The 20,847-nt window shown below is 39.9% G+C and overlaps 1 protein-coding gene and 1 long non-coding RNA gene across 4 annotated transcripts in view; both read right to left on the bottom strand.

The window, feature by feature from the left end:
• NAA38 (N-alpha-acetyltransferase 38, NatC auxiliary subunit) overlaps positions 1 to 20,847 on the bottom strand; it is a 491,136-nt gene that overhangs the window by 301,952 nt on the left and 168,337 nt on the right. The window lies entirely within an intron of this gene.
• The window catches only part of LOC122806673, a 102,915-nt gene continuing 85,526 nt past the window's right edge, over positions 3,459 to 20,847 (bottom strand). The window contains exon 3 of the long non-coding RNA XR_006365535.1: positions 3,459 to 4,247. This is a non-coding gene — a long non-coding RNA (uncharacterized LOC122806673). The remainder of the gene's footprint in view (positions 4,248 to 20,847) is intronic.

The raw sequence follows: 20,847 nt of genomic DNA, 5'->3' as shown, positions 1-20,847 counted from the left end.
AGATAATGAGACCCAACACACCTCAGGTCAGGAATGAAGAAAGGGGATATTACTGAAGATGGGCCTACTAAACAAGATCTACCATTATAAGTACAAACATTTCATATCTGATAAGAGGTCCATCTTTCAGTAATCAACAGGACAAGACTGTAACAAATCCTCCTAAGTGACCATCATCATGACAATATATTTTGGCTAATGGCAGTCAACTTACAATACTTCATGAAGGTAGAGACAGACATATAGCTACTGCACAAATACCATCAATGGACACACTGCACTGAAGAGCTGTTAACATGGCCACACCCCACAAATAGTAAGCTTTAGGTGCTGACAGTTGAGAATTTTGGATTTGTATTTTGGCAGATGCCAGAGAAGCAGCCTGAAACCCTGACTGAAGTTTAGAAATTGCTGCCTGGTGCATCTTTATGGATATGTAGTCATGCCACACACTGAACAGTTCTGACAGGAAAGTGCTGTTGGAACAGGGGTAGTGAAGGGAAGGATGTACTCAGATTCAGTCCAGCTGGTGAAGAATAACCATCTATCTCTATATGCTTTCTGGACGATGGCATCGGGGGGGGGGGCATCAGAGTGCCTATTGGCATTCTGCGGTGCTGACAATGAGTAAAACTGAAGAATCCAGGAGGTTAGCTAGAAAGAGTCTGGGTATGGTCTGTCACATGGGGGAGACAGCAGTGTGCTGAAAAGTATGTGGTGAAGTTAGTTGCATGTTCAGTAAAGCAAAAGAAGGAACAATGTTTGTCTTGGGCCAATATGCTACTATGACAATCACTTTTCCTGTTGTAGCCTTGCTTTGTGACTGACTTTGGTCATTAGAAGAAGACACAGAAAGGTGTAGGGGAGATTAGCTGGCTAAGTCTGTGCTACAGTATCCATGCAAAGATCAGTCAGGGGGTATCAGGAAATGGGATATTCTGCTTGTGATGAGGAAGCAATCAGGTCACAGAACTGGTGTCCCTAAAATCTCTGAAACATTCTTGAGGAACCATCTATGAGGCAGCTGCAAGTACATTCATCAAGAAACTTGTGTCCCAGGGAAAGTTAGCTGGTGGAAGTCAATCTCACAGCTTGTGGCACAGTGATTAGGAATGAGCAGACTCCTATTTATTGACACACTAGACCATGACCATGTTGCTGGAATGACCTAAAATGAATCTCTCTCTGAGATAAGGTGATCTGAGATACTGTACGTATGAGATGAAATGTTCCCATTTCCAGTACAATGGTGTTGATGTTCAGGTCTTATATGGACCGTTTGCCCATTTAAGCCCATCCAAGGGCAGAAGCGTCCATAGTTACTGTTACCACTGGACAGGGAATCTGAAAACTACTTTATGTACAGTGGTTTGTTGTTTCCAACCATCAAAGTAGGACTATCAGGACAGAAATTTTGACTGGATAAGAAACCAGTTGACTGTGTTATGACCAATCTTAATACTAACTTGCTGCAAGACTTTCATGTGCAGTTTGACATGGGGAATCAAAAAAGGAAGACAAAACTTTTAAAGTTCTGACACAGATCTCTGAGGAAACTCTTATGGAGTGTTGGCATTCAATCTTGCAGAAGAAATATTAGGCAAGTAGAAGAGTCCAGGGTGCACCAAATGAAGGTAATGCACTCTCTGTTGACTAGAAGCTGAAATTCAGAATCATCACAATCCCCACAGAACTGAATAATCTGAGCACAGAACCCTTGCTGTTTCTCTCATCTACTACACATGCAGCAACTGGGACACAACCATCGAGCTTTGGGAATATTTTCAAACCATGCATTGTCTTGAGATCTCCAACAGCAGATATCCATATGGTAATTGTCCTGAGGTTCAGGTGAGGCTAGCTGGCATACTTCTGATCTGGTAACTCCTAGCTGGCACATTTCTCAACTGGTAATTCCTGGCTGGCATTCTTCTCAACTGGTAATTCCTAGATGGCATAATTCTCAACTGGTAATTCCTGACTGGCATACTTCTGAACTGGCAATTCCTAGCTGGCATACTTCTAAACTGCAACTCCTAGCTGGCATACTTCTAAACTGCAACTCCTAGCTGGCATACTTCTAAACTGTTTACTCCTAGCTGGCACACTTCTCAACTGATAATTAATGGCTGGCACACTTCTGAACTGGTAATTTCTGGCTGGCATACTTCTGAACTGGTAACTCCTAGCGGATTCCTAGCTGGCATACTTCTAAAATGTAACTCCTAGCTGACATGCTTCTGAACTGGCAATTCCTGGCTGGCATACTTCTAAACTGGTAACTCCTAGATGGCATACTTCTCAAATGGTAATTCCACTGGTATACTTCTCAGCTGGTAATTCCTGGCTGGCATACTTATGAACTGGTAACTACTAGCTGGCATACTTCTGAACTGGTAATTCATAGGTAGCATACTTTGAAACTGGTAATTCCTAGCTGGCATACTTCTCAACAGGTAATTCGTAGCTTCCTCCCAAAAAATGCAGACACTTTCAGACTTCATCAGTGATTTTTATGTACACTTGGGTGCCCTAAGGGTCAGACACCAAATACAAACTCCTTGTGAAAGGCAAGGCAAACTTGCATCGTAACCACATGAAAGCTTTCTTCAAAGATATGCAGGTTTAGGCTGCTGAGACTCAGAATGAGCTTGAAGTCATTTGCCTTCTTTGGCAAAAAAAAAAAAAAAAAAAAAAAAATAGAATATTGTTCTTGCTGGTTTTGGTCTAGTGGGGTCCCTCATGGATTGTCCTTTCTCCTGATAGGCTTGTCACCTCCACCCTTGTTATATACATCTGTTGGGATGGAACATCTGGCAAAGGCAGCAAAAGTTAGGGATTGTGACCCAGTACTGCATAGCCTTTGGATGTTATGTCACTGAGTCACCTGTTTTGTGACTTCAAGCACTACAACAAATGGGCAGTGATGCAAACCTTGTCTGCCTCAAGAGCTAAGAAGTCAGAGAACATTTCAGAAGTGATGTTGCCTGCCTTGGCAACTGTGGTCTCTTGGGGAATGGCAGTTACCGTTACCTCTAGGTGGCCACCACTGCCCTTGGGGATTTTCTCTTGTGATTTATGCTTTAACTACATTTTGCACAGGGGCCCCTGCAGTCCATATACAAGTAAACAGGTAAGCGCCAAGCCGGCTGCCCTTTAAGCCTAACCAGTTTCATTTTTTGTGCTCAAAATCTGTATCAAACCAACAGTCCTTTTAACAAAGGATGCAGTTAATGAAAATGACATATTACTGTAAATGTCTGAGCTATTTAACATATGTCTTAATATAGGATTATTATATAACCTTGCTTTCCCCAAAAAACATAACTACACATCTGTTATAATTCATTTTTAATCTTTTATTCATGAACCAAGAAGTAATAGATGACAGATGAAAAATATACAATCGAAGAAGTATTTTCCGATGTTATAAAATACCAAATTTTATATCACCTGCATACTTATATTCAGTATTCTGAATTTGTTGAAAGGATCAAAAAAAAAAAAATCAAACAGTACTAGACTCAACACTGATCCCAAAGGAACATCTGATGCAACAGGAAACAAATTAGAAAATTGTCCTTGTAGCATAACAGCCTATTATCTTTCCAGAAGCACAGTTTACCCCATTTGAATATGTAGTTACCTATATTGTAGAATACTATGAAATGTCCTGGGAAGATGGACGACAATGCATACTACAACACCTTCATTAAGGGCTTTACTTAGTGGTTCATAAAATTCAACTACACTAGAGTAAAGGCTGATCTATCCTTTGCGAAACCACACTGCTTGACATCTGTCTTATTTCCCAGCTTGTTTTCTATCATTGGTATTGTGATTAAGCATCCTTCAAAAGTTTTATCAAGTAATGATGTCAAACTTGTGTATCTAAAGTTCAACACTGAATTACATCTACCACCATTATACACTGGAACATGACATCGTTGAAACCCACATGGTAGAGACCACTTGATCACAAAGCATTTAATATCATCTGCATTAAGTGGCAGGCAAGGACAGGTATACATTGTTTGGTACAACATACAGGAAACAGCAGAAAGTGGGGTTCCCACAGCCTAAGGCACTATTTAAGCAGTGATACCTGCAGAGTTATTGCATTTTTGTTTGGGGAAGCAGATATTCTCCTTTCCTGATCCTGGCTGGTGGGGGCAGCTACAGAAGTTTGCAGGCCTTAGGAAGCCAAGCCAATTGAGCACTTTGCTCAAGTGAAGGCAGTTGTGAACCTACAGAAAATGTAGAGAAGAGGATGACAGTTATACATTTACTAAAAAAAAAAATAAACAAACAAGAGAAACTAGTGGTCTTAAAAACTTCACCGATGAGCTCAGTCACAATAATTTCCAAAAATCATGAAATCCAGGTAGTGTTCCACAGACAAGTGATCCTCAGTAACAAAAAAATCAGAATATTTTACAATGTTAAACACAGCAGCTTTTATATACTTAGTAGGTGTGGAAAATATACATATTGTTTAATTTTAAACCAGGCTATTAATAGCAAACAATATAAACAGGGACATAAAAAAACAGCAAGTACCCACCCCCACACACTACTACTGATTAGATCAAACTAAATCCTAGTTAAAGGGACACTGTCCCATTTCTAAATTGAGAATTTTGCCTCGGACTGAAATGTGAAGGTTGCCACCCTTTAGTTAACAACCTCCCGCTTGGTGACATCAATATCTAATCCTACCCACATATCACCTTACTTTGCTTACCTTGTCCGATCCCTTTTTTAGTTCCCTGCTGCAGACTAAAATGTAGTTGGTGTGGTTCTTACAGATTATTATAGTAACAGCTTAAAAAATCAAGTGCTAGGTATTTGAACTACTGATGAATTACTTAGAGTACACCACATAAGTGCTTTAGCCCAGATATTAATGGGAGCAAAGACTCCCGATTTTTGCCCAGATTGATCTTCAAGGTTATTGGTTAACAGTCTACACTGTTCACAGTGGTCTATTTTTTTTTTATATAATATTCACTAATTAAATGGATACAATGTAGGATGCCTGTGAGCTACAGCAGTAAGTCCTGAAACTATATAAAATAAGCACTTCCAGCTATACGTTATGTAGAGGGTACGATGAGTGATTTGCGGCTGCTATTAAATCAGGGACAAGTTTTTTTCTCTTGGAGAAATTTTAAACTGGCAGGGTTTCCAATATATTTGTGGAGAGTGGAGATCTATTATTTTTTTCCTTCATTAAGCAATTGGGATTTACAATAAAGACAGCGGTAAACATTCCTCTCAGTTGTACCAGGATTTGCAAATGTCCAAACTTCCTGATTATTGCCTAGTTTTGCCCTTCTCTCCTATTTTTTTTCTCAGCTACACAATGATGTTTTATATGTCATATTCTTCAGAAGCTGAATTGTGATGCAAAATTTGTTGTTCTACTAGCTTTTTAAGTGAATTAGGAGTATTTATGTACACGCATAATAAAAATTGTAGAATGCCAGTCCACCGATCATATGTTTTTCTACCAGTTGCCATTTACATGATATATAGATAAAAAAGCAATCATTAAACTGGCATTCCACGTAGGTTTGTGATTTAAGAGTTTGCTCATTTCTAACAATCAATTTGTTTAAAAAAAAAAAAAAAAAAAAAACAGTTAAGGATCACAAGCCCAGCATTCTGTGACCTATATTCTGCATGTATAGCAGAGGTGATTTTCAGGGCTTTCTGTATCGCTAGTCACAGAATGCCATTCAGGCCATTGTCATATTTGTATTCCACTTATGTATTTATTTAATTTTCTTATTGTTTGGGAAGTATCAGTGAGATCAGATAGCAGCTGCTTCTAAGACAAATGCAGATGGGTGACATTTAAATTAGGAAGTAGTATCAGATTCCGGCTTCATAGCTAAAGTATTAAAGCACATCAGCAGGAAAAATGAATTATCTTCATCTTATGCTTTGACCATGATTAAGACAAAACAGGAAATCAAGGTAAGATGAAGTATTATAAAAGGTTACTGTACTGTTCAAAATTTCTTCAGTCACCTATCGCTAATGCCGCGGTTGCGGTTCCACCTTTCCGTAATAGCAGTAAAAGGTTTTAGTTTATTTCATGGTTCCGTCTTTTTATTTTGGTAACATTAATTAGGAAAAAAAATATTTTAGGTAGTGTGGTTTGCCAAAGTAGTTCAAAAGCAAAACATTATTTCAAGTGTCTGTCATTGCATGAATATATGCAGATTATATTGCTATACTATTACCATAATGTCTTTAATTTTACTGCTTTCCTTAATCTATTGCCTATCTGAACACTGGCTCTGTGAAGGCACTGCATTTCCTAAGGTGTTCAAATAAGTTAGGGTTCTACTATATTTGCAGAAATATCAATTCCATTTTTCAGTTATTAACCAGTTAAGTAATATGGCCAATGTGCATTCTTTTCATTCACAGTGTTGTCCATAATGGTGAGGAACATTACATTTATTACAATATACATACCCACTTTAGATTATGTAGCCAATCAGTACTTTTTGGGAGGGGTGGAGCAGCCAAAGAATCAGTGTACTAACCCAGTAAACAAACTAAATAACTCAAACAAACATACAACGGCAGAATATACAATCTACTCAAAGAAAGTGACCATTGTTAAAGATTAAACACCACTACTAAGCAATTGTGCTGTCCATGGCTAGCTTAAATCCTTCAATTCTTCCCAAATAAGACATTGTTTAATAGCCGGTACTTCTAACTTTACCAATATTTATTTCATATATGCTATACTGAAAAAAACATTTGCCAAGTCCAAGAGTGGTGCTTGAAACTACCTTACTCTCTTAACTACGATGCACATGACAAGTCTCCTTTTATAGTCATGCACAGCCATACTTATTCAAAGCTTCATACACCATATTACATTATTATAACTCCACACCTACACACCAACGTGGCTTTTCACATAGGCAAAATAAGTGACCATTCAGATTGTTATTCTACTGCAGACATATTTCAACTATTTGTTTATTTACTTATTTTAAATAGAGAAAAATGAAATGTCTTTAAAAAATAAATTGACCCACTTTCCATTCAGTCATTGTTAATATATTTCTAGCAAATATTCATTAAATAATTTTTGAGTTTGGAAACAAGGAAATAAGCTACAAAGAAATGTCAGCACTGCTCACCAACTAAGCTGTGGTTACAGGTGATATTTATGTATATAGAGATTATATATATATATATATATATATATATATATATATATATATATATATATATATATGAGATAATTTACCTTAACTACAAATTGTGTGATAGGAAAACAAGTTCCCATAATAAAATATTTAGGAATAACACAGTGATAATCTGGAATCTATGCTAGCCACAAACTATAGCAACAAAATTAATAAAATAAAAATGTTAATAGTAAGCTGGAATAAAATGTCTTTTTGAGATTGGAAGACAGATTACAAATAATAAAAATGACAATACTTCCAAAAATTAATTACATTGCACAAGCTATTTCTATAATACCTAAAAGAAAATCTTGAAATAAATAAAATTCTACTAAACTTTCTTTGGTATCCAAAAAGAAATAGAATACCTATACATATCATATTAGATCTTGGGAAATTGGTGGAATAAAACTTCCAGATCTAGAATTGTACATAAAAGCTTCAATATTAAGAACTATCATTAATTGGATAGATCCTAATTATTCTTCAACATGGAAAACACTGCACACTATTATTTTTCTAAATGAAAATAAATTAAAAATTGTATACTAAGTGAACAAAATAGGATGTGGCACATATTGATTGTTAATATTTAATATAATATAACAAAACCAACAAACTTAACGTATATACATATTTACAATTTATTCAGAAGATTTATATATATATATTAACACTGATATTAAGATACAGCTATACTTGATAACACCCTTTAGCTCTACAAATAATTTCTTCAATAAAATTCATGTTATCTTAACTAGATGGGAGGGGAAAAACAACACTTGTTGGCAACATTGTAGAGAGAATCAATTAAGACATTCAACAAATTCAGAAAAAATATGACATTCCATCAGAAGATTGGTTGATACTGCAAAGCATAATATCATATGTTAAGGATCTTAATAGTAAAATTATTAATTCTACTTATAAAACTAGTCCAAATTTGAAAAGTCTAATATCTGAAATTATTTACGACAATTATAACTGGATGAATCTAATTTCAAAATTATACAAAATATTGATAACATAAAACTAACCCTAATGCAATATATTGGAATTTCATAGCAAAAGGATGCCACACTAATCAATTGAGAGTAAAACAAATCTTTTATGTTCTGTTAACTTAACATTTAATTTACAAGTATGGAAAATATTTACATGGAAATATATTCACAGGGCATTTATTACACCTGATAAACTAGCCAAATTTAATTCACTTGATAAATCCATTTGTTGGAGATGTTCTTTAAAGCTGATTGGTTTCATATTTTTGATTGCATTAATATAAAAAAATCTGGGAAGAACCCACTTTTTTTCTCCAAGCTATATTCATAGATACCTTTATTTTAACCAAATCTTTAGTCCTCTTAAATATTAATGATACTATTGGAATGAATACAAATCATCTGTACCTACGTTAGTCGATACTAGCTGTGGCAAAGAAATGTAGAACTAGAAAGTGGAAGTCTTCACAAGAAAGTACAGTTGTGTACAGTTACCATAAAAGTAGATGTTACGAGTGTATTCACTGTGGCAGTCATTACATTTGGGTAATGCTGCTGGCAGGTTGCCCTCAGTCAGCCTGAATTCCAAAGTCCTGGGTCTTGCGTCGGCTGCTGTTGCCCCTTCCCTGACGTCAGGTCGCCAGGGGTATAAAAGCAGCAGATGCAATTTTCTTTCGTTTTTCTTGCCCCAGATGTCAGGTGCCCCCTAAAAGGGTAGCCAAAATATATTTTTCAATATAAACTTTACCTTCATCTACAAGCAAATACACCACATAGGTTGTATAAATCAGAGAAGGAAAGACAGGTTCCATCAGAAGAAAGGGGGATGGTGGAAATCAGAGAAGGAAAGACAGGTTCCATCAGAAGAAAGGGGGGTGGCGGGTGGGTAACCTGGACTGCAACAGTGAATACACTCAGACATCTACATTTATGGTAAGTGTACACAACTGTACTATGTTCTTAGTGTTTCACTGTTGCAGTCATTACATTTGGGTAGAGTCCCAAAGCTATGGTTGGGAGGCTGGAGCTAAACAGCATTAGGAGTTGCTACGAGTCCCTGCAGAACTGCAGTGGCAAAGCCTGCCCTGGATTTAGAAAACAGTGGCAGATGATAGTGCTTTGTAAAGTTGTGCACTGAACTCCAAGTAGCAGCCTCTAAAATGTCCTTGGTTGGTACTCCCCTGAGAAAGGCTGCAGCTCTGGCTGAATGTGGCCTAATGCCCTTAGGCACTGGCTTGCCATGGTGTAAATAGCAGAAATGAATGCAGCTGCCTATCCACTTTGAAATAGTCTGCGTTGAAATAGCCTTCCCTTGTGATACTGCAGCATATACATCACTAGTAATTGCTCTGTCTTTCTGAAAGCTTTGGTTCTGTCCAAATAGAATCTAAGCTGTCTGTGTACACCCAAATAATGCAGAATTCTCTCCCCTTTGTTCTGTGGATTTGGATAAAAAGTTGGCAGATGAATAGTTTGGTTAAGAGCCACACTGGACAGCACCTTAGGCATAAATGTTGGGTTTGTCCTCAGACACCCTGTCTGGATAAAAAAAATGATAAAAGGTTCCACAATCATGAGTGCCTGTAGCTCTGAAACTCATCTTGCAGAAGTTATTGCTAGGAGCAGAGCGGTTTTCCAAGATAAAAACTTAATATCAGCAGTAGCAGCTGGCTCAAAAGGTGGCAGGGTGAGTTTTCAAGACACAGTTGAGGTCCCATGCAGGCATTGGTGATCTCCTTGGAGGCCTTAATTTTTTGGCTCCTCTGAGGTACTGCTTTAATAAGGGATGAGAAAAGATTGGTGGCTCTGTATTGTAATGAGCAGAAATGGCAGAGGCATGAATTTTAATATTTATTTATTTATTTATTTATTTGCATTTGTTAACCGGGTTGGTCCAGCTGGGTAAGAATTACCCTTTTTCAGTGGAGACCCGAGGGGAAAAGCCCCAAATAGACATACAAATACATACGAATAGAGACAAATTAACAATATTACAGAGGAAGACAATATTATGGCTACAATGGATAAGAAAAACAAATAATGAAAGTTTGAGAATATGAGTAAGGTAGGCCAGAGGCATGATGCAAAAGATTTATGAAAATGTGTTCTGAGCAAGATCTCTGAATTAAGTTAAAGTAGGCAAAGAAATGATGATTTAGGTCTGGAGTTAGTAGTGTTGGAGTTTTAGATGGGAGCATGTGAAGGACATCTCCATTTGGAGGAGATATGGGAAGCATGGATTTGAAATTGTTGTGGTTAGGTATATTACATAGTGGTGTGGGGAGATTGTTCCATAGCTTGGCTATAGTGTGGGATAGTAGTAGTTTACCAGTCGGGTGGATGGGTTTGTGTACATGCAGGAGGTTTTGGCCTGTGGATCTCAGGGTACGGGTAAGTGTGTAGGGTGTTAGAGATTTAGCAAGAGAGGGGCATTCTGCTGGTTTAAAGATGAGTTTGTGGGCTGTTGAAAGTTGTAGGTACTTTAGGTGGTTGTGGAGTTCTAGCCAGTTTAGGATGTGTAGGGAGCGACAGTGATGGGAAGAGTTCTTAGAATTGGTTGCAAATTTGCAGATTTTGTTGTAACAGGCCTCAAGTTTAGCACGGAGTCCAAGTTGTAGGTTGGAGAATAGATGAAAAAAAAGATAGGCCTTTGTCCAGCATCTCAGTTAAGTATTGCAAAATCTGAGAAATATTTGGCGCAGCTGTATCGGTTCCTTGTGCCTGGTTCCAAGCACAGAATCTCTTCCATTTTCCAGCAAAAGATTTTCTATCACAGCTTTACTGAGAGGTGTGCTTTGTATGACTACATTATCCGCCATGCTGCCAGGTTTAAAGTCCTGAGGTGGCTGTGCAGGATCCAATTGTTTTGCTGGGACAGTAGACAAGGTATTTGAGGTAAGGTCCAAGCTGGGCATTGAGACAAGCCCCTTAGTACTGGATACCAGTACTGGCCGGGGCAGTCTGGGGCAATCAGTATCATCTTTGGCTTCTCCTGTCTGACCTTTAGGACTACCTTGGGGAGGAGAGGAGTGGGGGAAAGGCATATACTGATAGGGCATCCACTTTCCATGCTTGTCTGAGACAAGTCCTTGTGCAGAATAGTTTTAGTTGATAGTTATGAGGGGAGGCAAATAGATGTCTGGGCGTCCCCATTTCCTTGTTATCATGCTGAAGACTTGTGGATCCAGCTGCCACTTGTGTGGATCCATGAGGTTTCTGCTTAGTTCATCTGCCAGAGTATTTTTCCTTCCTGGCAGGAATTGTTCCTGCAGATGTACTTGGTAAGTCAATGCTGTGTCCCACAAAGTCATGGCTAGTCTGCAAAGGGGGTAAGAATGTGTGCCCCCCCTGCTTGTTTATATACCACATGACCATGGTGTTGTCTGTCTTTATCAGTAGTTGTCCTGGATGAAGTAGGTCCTTGAAGGCTGTCAGGGCATTTTGAACAGCTAGCATCTCTTTTTGATTGATATGGAGATGCATTTGGTTTGAGGACCATGTGCCCTGAATGCATCTTCCTGCCATGTGGGCCCCCCAGGCATAATCTGATGCATCCGTTGTTAGTGTCTGCCTGGCTTGGGGTAATGTGAATGGCTGTCCCTTGTTTTGGTGACAAGTCTTTGCCCACCATCGAAACTCCTGTTGCAGGCAGAGAATGAGAGTAATCAGTTTCCAGGCTGTGGCAATGTTGAGTCCAAACACCTTTTAGGTACCATTGAAGTTTCCTCATATGCAGTCTTGCATATGGAATTAGTAGGATGCAGGATGCCATGAAGCCCAAAGCCTGCAGAATTTTTCTTGCAGATAACTGGGCCTTTGTTGCCAACATTTTGAAATAGGTAGTCAGTTGCCTTTGTCTGGCGTGAGATGAGCCATCTGGGCAATTGTATTTAAGCTTGCACCCAGGAATATTACCTCTTGAGAGGATACTAGTTTTTATTTGTTTTCATTGACTGTGTACCTGACTGTGTACCCTAGGCATGTTAGAAGTCTTTTCAAAAACGGCAGATGCTGTAGAAGAATGTCCTTGTTCTCTGCTTGAATTAGGCAGTCGTCCAAGTAAGGATATATTTGTATTCCTCTGTCTGCAGAATGCAATTACTGGTGCCAGGCACTTTGTAAAGACCTTGGGTGCAGTAGATAAGCCAAAGGGCAGTGCAGAGAATTGGTAATGCATTGAGCCAGCCTTGAATCGGAGGTATCTTCTGCATAGTTGTCTGATTGGGACATGCAGGTATGCCTCTTTTAGGTCTAAAGTCACAAGCCAAGCGTTCATACCCAGCATGGGCAGAAGCTGCTGCAAAGTCAACATCTTGAATTTTGGTATATCCAGGAATGTGTTCAGAATAGATAGGTCCAGTATTGGCCTCCAGGCCTTGTCCTTTCTGGGTACCAAGAACAGTCGAGTAAAATACTTGTCCCTGCTCTTGCTCTGGTACTTGTTGAATGGCCCCATGTCCATGAGGGATGAGACTTGTTTTTGCGCCTCTGCCCATTGATTTTTTTGGCAGATCTGACCAGCCATTTGCCTTTGGCAGGGTATGGAAATGGAACTTGTACCCTTGTGACACGACATTTAGAACCCACTTGTCCTGGGTTATAATGTGCCAATTTTGAAAAAAAAAGTGCTAATTTTCCCCCAAGGGTGCTGCCAGGAGATAAGTGCTTAGTGCAGGCATTGGGACTGTTTCCTGTATGGTTGTGATTTGTCTTTTCCAACTTTGGAGGTAGAAGCACCCCACTGCTTTGACCTGTATGAACCCTGCGCCTGTCTGACACAGGAAAAAAACAATTCTTTGTTGGCCAGTGTCTACTAAACCTAGGCGGTTGTACTTGTAAAAAATCTTTTGACAGTTTGCATAGATTTATCTTTGTCCTCCATTTTCTTTAACACCTCTTCTGCCTTAACACCAAACAAAGTATCATGCTGTGAAGGTGCATCTAATAATTTAACTTTGACATGATCAGGCAGATTTTGTTCCTTTAACCAAGCATGCCTCCTAATTACAGAACCCGTAAAGTACAGTTTTGTACCTACCATAAATGTAGATGTTAGTGTGTATACCCTGCTGCAGTCATCACACTTGGGTTATCCTGCCATCAGGCAGTCCCGCAGTCGGCCCGAATTCCAAAGTCTTAGTCCGGGTATATAAGAGGCATCCAACGACATTTTCTCTGGTGCCCCCAATAGGTAGGCAATATAATATTATATATATATATATATATATATATATATATATATATATATATATATATATAAATATAAATACAAATACATATAGCTATATAAAATTAAAACAATACCCTTAGGCACAAGCAAATACACCACAGAGGTAGCAAATACACCACTGAGGTAGCATAGGATAGAGTGGTAGAGAGAAGTTCAGCTAGTTCAGAGGGGATGGAGGGAGGGTAACCTAGACTGCAGCAGGGTATACACATCTGCATTTATGGTAGGTACAAAACTGTACTATGTTCATCGTGTTACCCTGCTGCAGTCATCACACTTAGGTAGAAGCCCAAAGCTAAGGATGGGAGGTGGAGTCAAACAGGGTTAGAGGAGGCTAGAAGGCCCTGCAAAACTGCAGTGGCAAAGCCAGCTCTAGTCTTAGAGTAAGTGGTAAGTGATAGTGTTTGGTGAAGGTGTGTACTGAACTCCAAGTTGCAGCTTCCAAAATATCCTTGGTAGGAACCCCCCTGAGGAAGGCTGTAGATGTAGCTGGTGCCCTGGTGGAGTGGGGCCTAATGCTAGTAGGAACTGGTTTTCCATGGTGGGTGTAGCAAAAACGTATGCAATGTCCTATCCATTTGGAAATGGTCTGTTTTGAGATGGCCTTTCCTTGTGATGCTGCAGCATAGGATACAAAAAGCTGGTCAGATTTTCTGAAAACCTTAGTTTTATCCAAGTAGTAACGTAGCTGCCTGTGAATGTCCAAGGAATGCAGGAGTCTTTCTCCTTTGTTCTGCGGGTTTGGAAAGAAGGTGGGTAAATGGATGGTTTGATTTAGAGCCACACTGGATACCACCTTAGGCATAAAGGAGGGGTTAGTTCATAGAGAAACTCTGTCTTGATGAAAAATGAGGAAAGGCTCTACCGCCATAAGAGCCTGAAGCTCTGAGACTCTTCTGGCTGAAGTAATTGCTAGCAGCAGGGCAGTCCTCCATGATACAAACTTTAAGTCAGCTGAGAAAGCTGGCTCAAAAGGAGGTAGCGTAAGTTTTTCTAGAACAAAATTGAGGTCCCAAGTTGGTGTTGGTGCTCTCCTGGGAGGCCTAATGTTTTTGGCCCCTCTGAGAAACTGCCTTAGAAGTGGATGTGAAAATAAGGGAGGATCCGTGTTGTAGTTGAGCTGAAATAGCTGAGGTGTGGATTTTAATAGATGAAAAAGAAAGAAAGTCCTTTGTGTAACATCTCAGTTAAATATTGTAGAATCTGAGGCATGTCCGGCAGAAGGGTATTTTGGCCTTTAGCTTGGTTCCAGGTGCACAACTTTTTCCATTTGTCTGGGTAGGCTTTCCTGGTGCTGGGCCTCCTGGCCTCCAGAATAACATCCATAACAGCTTGTGAAAGAGGAGCTGGCTGGTTGCTTAGGAGATTTGCCATGCAGCCAAATTTAAGGTTTTTAAGCTGGCTGTGTAGAATCTGATTGTCTTGCTGTGTGAGCAGATGAGAAATTTGTGGTAAAATCCATGGTAGGCCCTGAGCCATATTCCTTAATAGTGGGTACCAGTGCTGGCATGGCCAGTCTGGGCAATGAGTATCATTCGTGATCTCTCCATCCTGACTTTCAGAAGCACCTTTGTGAGAAGGGGTAATGAAGGGAAGGCATATACTGACAGCATTTTCCAAGTGAATGAGAGTGCGTCCACTTTCCAAGCTTGATGGTGAAATGTCCTTGTGCAAAATTTCGTTAGCCGATTGTTTTGGGGGCTGGCAAACAGGTCTATGTCTGGGTGTCCCCATTTTTGAGTGATCATTGCAAATACTTGTGGATCCAGTTTCCACTCGTGGGAATCCATGATGTTTCTGCTTAGGTCGTCTGCCAATGTGTTCTTTTTTCCTGGCAGGAATTGAGCTTGTAATTGTACTTGGTAAGCCAGTGCCGTGTTCCACAAGGTCATTGCTTGTCTGCATAGAGGGTAGGACTGTGTACCCCCTTGTTTGTTTATGTACCACATCACTGTGGTGTTGTCTGTCTATTATAAGCTGTCCTGGATGTAAGAGGTCTTTGAAGGCTATCAGGGCATTCTGTACAGCTAGCATTTCTTTTTGATTGATGTGCAGATTTCTTTGATCTACAGTCCATATGCCTTGAACGCACCATTCTGCCATGTGTGCCCCCCAGGCATAGTCTGATGCATCTGTTGTCATAGTCTGCCTGGCTGGGGGTAAGGTGAAAGGCTGACCCTTGTTGAGGTGACATGCCTGTGACCACCATAGAAACTCCTGTTGAAGGCAGGGAATGAGAGGTATCATTGTTTCCAAGCTGTGGCTGTGTTGATTCCATACGCTTTTTAGGTACCATTGCAATTTCCTCAAATGCAGTTTTGCAAATGGTATTAGTAGTATGCAAGATGCCATGAAGCCCAAGGCCCGCAGAATTTTTCTTGCAGGGAGTTGGGTCTTTGTTGCCATTGTTTTGAAGTATTGAGTTAGCTGTAGTTGGTCTGGCATCAGGTAAGCCATCTGGGCCGTTGTATTCAAGCTGGCACCCAGGAATGTCATATTTTGTGAGGGCACTAGTTTTGATTTATTTTCGTTTACTGTGTACCCTAGGCAACTTAGAAGGTGTTTTACAAAAGCCAGATGATGTAAGAGAGTGTCCTTGCTTTCTGCTTGGATGAGGCAGTCATCCAGGTATGGATATATTTGAATTCCTCAAGACAAAATTACTTGTGGAGGAAATAAGGCAATCAAATTCTTCTTCAACTTCTTTAATAATCCACAAAGTCACAGCAACACGCCAACCAAGAGCACACAAATTCCATGGAAAAAACAAATTCACATTAACGCCAAGACTCTCCACTGCGTTTTCGTTTTAGTTACTTCCTCGGATGTAACAGAATACATACTGAGGTTCCTAGTCACCTTAAATACACACAAAGAATGTACTGATTCAATAACTGATAAATAAATTAATTAAACAATCAACTCTATAATTAAAACTTTTGATGTAGAAAGGAATAAAATAGCCTACCTACTACTAACTTACTTATACAAATTCCTGTATGTAAACAATTACAACCATCTATTTCAAAAGGGCTTATTATTGAAAAACATATTTATTTAAAAACCTTTGTAAACAATTAAATGTTAAAATATAAAAACGTTAAAATATAAATAAAAACTGTTAAGCATCAGAAGTATATAAGTGCTTCAACAAATTACACAAGATTAAGCCTTGTCCAACAGTGCCATCTATTGGACAAAATAAAAATTGAGAACCAAAGCCTTAGTAAATCAATCTAGATGTATGTATTAGAAAATGGGACTAAATGGATCACATATACCCTATAAAGTGCATAGTGCTTATAGTGGTAATAAATAAATAGATAAATAAATAAATAATTAATCATATAGATACTACTGTTAAAATTCATATAAGAATCCATATAAAAATTGGTGTTTTTCAATAATATAAATAAATATAAATAATAAAAAATATGTTTTTCAATAATAAGCCCTTTTGAAATAGATGGTTGTAATTGTTTACATACAGGAATTTGTATAAGTAAGTTAGTAGTAGGTAGGCTATTTTATTCCTTTCTACATCAAAAGTTTTAATTATAGAGTTGATTGTTTAATTAATTTATTTATCAATTATTGAATCAGTACATTCTTTGTGTGTATTTAAGGTGACTAGGAACCTCAGTATGTATTCTGTTACATCCGAGGAAGTAACTAAAACGAAAACGCAGTGGAGAGTCTTGGCGTTAATGTGCATTTGTTTTTTCCGTGGAATTTGTGTGCTCTTGGTTGGCGTGTTGCTGTGACTTTGTGGATTATTAAAGAAGTTGAAGAAGAATTTGATTGCCTTATTTCCTCCACAAGTAATTTTGTCTTGGTGAAGTATTGGTTTTTACTTGTCTCCGTTTACTTGTTTTGCATATTTGAATTCCTCTTTGTCTGCAGTATGCAATTACTGGTGCCAGGCATTTTGTGAAGACCCTGGGCGCAGTAGATAAGCCAAAGGGGAGTGCAGAGAATTGGTAGTGGGCTGAGCCTGCAATGAAGCGGAGGTATCTTCTGCAATTTTGTCTGATAGGGACATGCAGGTATGCCTCCTTGAGGTCCAACGTTACTAGCCAAGCTTTCTTGACCAACATGGGAAGAAGCTGCTGTAATGTTAGCATCTTGAATTTGGGTACTTGCAAGAAGGTGTTTAAAATTGAAAGGTCCAGAATAGGTCTCCAAGCACTGTCCTTTCTGGGGACTAGAAAGAGCCTTGAGTAAAATCCTAGGCCTTGCTCCTGTGTAGGTACCAGTTGAATGGCTCTCAATGGCTGTAATTTGTTTTTGCACCTCTGCCCATTGATTTTGTGGCAGGTTTGGCATGCCTTTTATCCTTGGCAACGTGTGGAAATGGAATCTGTATCCTTGTGAGATAATGTCTAGGACCCATTTGTCCTTTGTGGCGATGTGCCAGTTGTCTGCAAAAAGTGCTAATTTTCCTCCCAAGGGAGCTGCCAAGAGAGTTTTGCTTGGCAGTTTGAGGTTTGTTTAAGTCATTGTGTTTGCCTTCTAGTAGTTTGGGACCTGTCTTCTCCTCCCTTCTGTGTTGCAGTGCCCCATTGGCGAGGTTTGTAAGGGATTTGTGCTTGTCCTCTGCCCCTTGGGCACCTGTATTTACCCATCTGTGGTCTGTCAGAAGCTGGAAAGGACCAATTTTTTGTTGGCCAATTTCTGCTGAAGCGTGGGGGCTGTACCTGTAAGAAATCTTTGACCATCTGCATAGATTTTGCCTTATCCTCCATTTTCTTTAAAACCTCTTCTGCTTTAACCCCAAATAAGACATCCTGCTGTAAAGGTGCATCTAGTAACTTTGCTTTAACATGATCAGGCAGAGTTTGTTCCTTTAACCAAGCATGCCTACGTATAACAGACCCAGTAACAGCTGCTCTACAGGAAGCTTCCAAGGAATCAAATCCACATTGTAAAGTATGTTTGCCCACCTGTTCAGCTGCATGCAACAGATCCTGCATTTCCTTGAATTCAGACGGTTGAGGGTGCGTGCTTATCTTTTGTTTTATTTGAGACATTAGGAATTGCTGGTATTTAAGAAAATGTATATGCATTCTAAATATGTATCTTCTGTAGATGTGAACTTTGTTTAAATTGTGTGGAGCTTTTCTCCCCGGGCCTCTACTGAAAATGGACATATATCCAGCTAGACTAGCCCGGTCAACAAATGTAAAATAAAAATAAATAAATAAATTTAAGCATGTGAAATTGACAATTTAGTGCTCTCATAGCCAGAGTAGCTGAGGTGTAAACCTTCTTCCCCCACCTATCTAGTGCTCTGGAGTCCCTTTCAGAGGGTACAGGATTTTTGGCCATAGAAGCCTTAGCCCATTTGGGACCCTGGGAGATTGTCTCTGGATCAGCAACAGGGCTTTTGAAAAGGAATTTGTGAGTCAGGCACTCTATAGTATCTATCTGGTTTGGCTGGAGCAGGAGGCAGAGAATCTGGATTTAGACTAGATTCTAAATAAACATCATTCACAAAGTCTAAAACTGGGGGATAGCAAGTGGTCTATGCTGGGGGAGTAAAAGAAACTCTGAGCCTTTTCTTTGAGTCGGAGTAGTCTTCACCTTCCCAGTGGAAATGTTCCCTCATGGTATGAAAGGTTTCCCCAAAGGAATAGTCTTCAGGGGGAGAAGCTGAGAAAATGGAATCTTCAGCATCAGAATCTTCATAAGGGGGAAAAGGAGTAATCCTGTTCCTCAGAGGAGCCTGAGGAAATAGATACTTGATCAGAGGAGGCATAATCCTCCTCTTGTCTAGGCCTTTTGTCGGGGGGGGGGTTGGGAACACCTGATTAAAGAAATCAAATCTTCAGCCATTTTAAGCATCTGTTTCTTAGGCATGGGGCCTTAAACTGGAGACTGAAGTGCAGTCTTTTTTGGTTTTAGAGTCTTAAGCTTAGCATAAGATTTTATGGTGAGAGTAGTCTGTCTGAAGACACCTTCAGAAACCGAAGGTGTTTCTACAGCACCGGCATCTCATTCTGCAGTGTCGTTGGTAGGGCCTAAAGAAAATGGCTGAGTCTGCCTAGAACTCTCTGCTAGAGAATCCGAAGCGGTCTGGGGTTCTGATTCTGCGGTAGCCAGGGGCTGCGTAGGCGCCTCACTGAAATCCGGAGGACCGGCGACCGGCCCAGCCGAGGCCTCGGAGTCTGGCTTGGATCTAGGCTGCCTGTCTTTATCTTTGCGTTTTTTATGCACACCGGTAGTCGGTTGCTCCGACAGCATAGTGTAATTAAATTTCCTATCGAAGTAGTGTCGTGCGAAATCAAAGCGTCGCTTTATAGTTCGCTTATTGAACCTAGCTGAAAACCGACCACCAGGGACGTTGTGGTCTGGGCCTAGGCAAGATATACAATAAGATTGAAAGTCCTTATGAGGTACTTGCTTCCCACAAGAAATGCAATTGTTAACTTTCTGACATCGGACTGAGGCAAGAAAAGGTTCCCCAACGGGGTACTTAGCTTTGAAGACTTCGGACTGAAACTCTATTCGAAAATCTCAGGTGTTGGCCGACCGGCACTTGCGAACTGCTTCTGCTTCGGGCACCGAGTGGTAAGAAAGACTGGAGAAAATGGCGTTGGATGCCTCTTATATACCCGTGGCACACTGACGTCAGGGAAGAAGCGACAGCAACCAACACCGGACCAAGACTTTGGAATTCGGGCCGACTGCCCGATGACAGGATAACCCAAGTGTGATGACTGCAGCAGGGTAACACGAACATTCGCGGCCCTGAAGGAGGCCTCCAAAGAATCAAAACCACATTGCAAAGTATGCTTTCCAACTTGTTCAGCTCCATGCAATAAGTCCTGCATTTCCTTGTTTTCTGCGCATTCAAAGTTTAACAACATTTTCTGTTTAAGCAATGCCATGACATGTTGCTGATATTTGAGCATATGGAACTGACAGTTTAAGGCCCTTAGAGCCAAGGTAGCAGATGTGTAAACCTGTTTTCCCCATCTATCCAGTGCCCTAGAATCTCTGTCAGAGGGGGTAGGGTTTTTTGCAGCAGAAGCCTTAACTCCTTTGGGACCCTGTGAAATAGTTTTGGGGTCTGCAGCAGGATTTTTAAAAAGGAATATATGAGAGTCATGAACCCTGTAATAAAGTAAGGAGTCAGGAGTAAGACTAGACTTTGAAAACACACCTACAATGTCTAACACAGGTGGAATGGCTAGTGGACTGTGTTGAGGTAGTAAAAGGAAATCCCAGAGCCTCTTTAGATTCAGAAAAATCTTGGCTCTCCCAGTGGAAATGCTTCCTCATGGTATGCAAGGTTTCCCCAAAAGAATAGTCCTCTGGAGGAGAAGCTGAAGGTAGAGAGTCTTCAGCATGAGAATCCTCATGGGGGGAAGAGAATATTCCTGATCAT

This window comes from Protopterus annectens, chromosome 7.part0 (assembly GCF_019279795.1).
Source record: "Protopterus annectens isolate FY-2018-M chromosome 7.part0, PAN1.0, whole genome shotgun sequence".
Lineage (NCBI taxonomy): Eukaryota > Metazoa > Chordata > Ceratodontiformes > Protopteridae > Protopterus > Protopterus annectens.
This window is presented reverse-complemented; position numbering and strand designations above follow the sequence as displayed.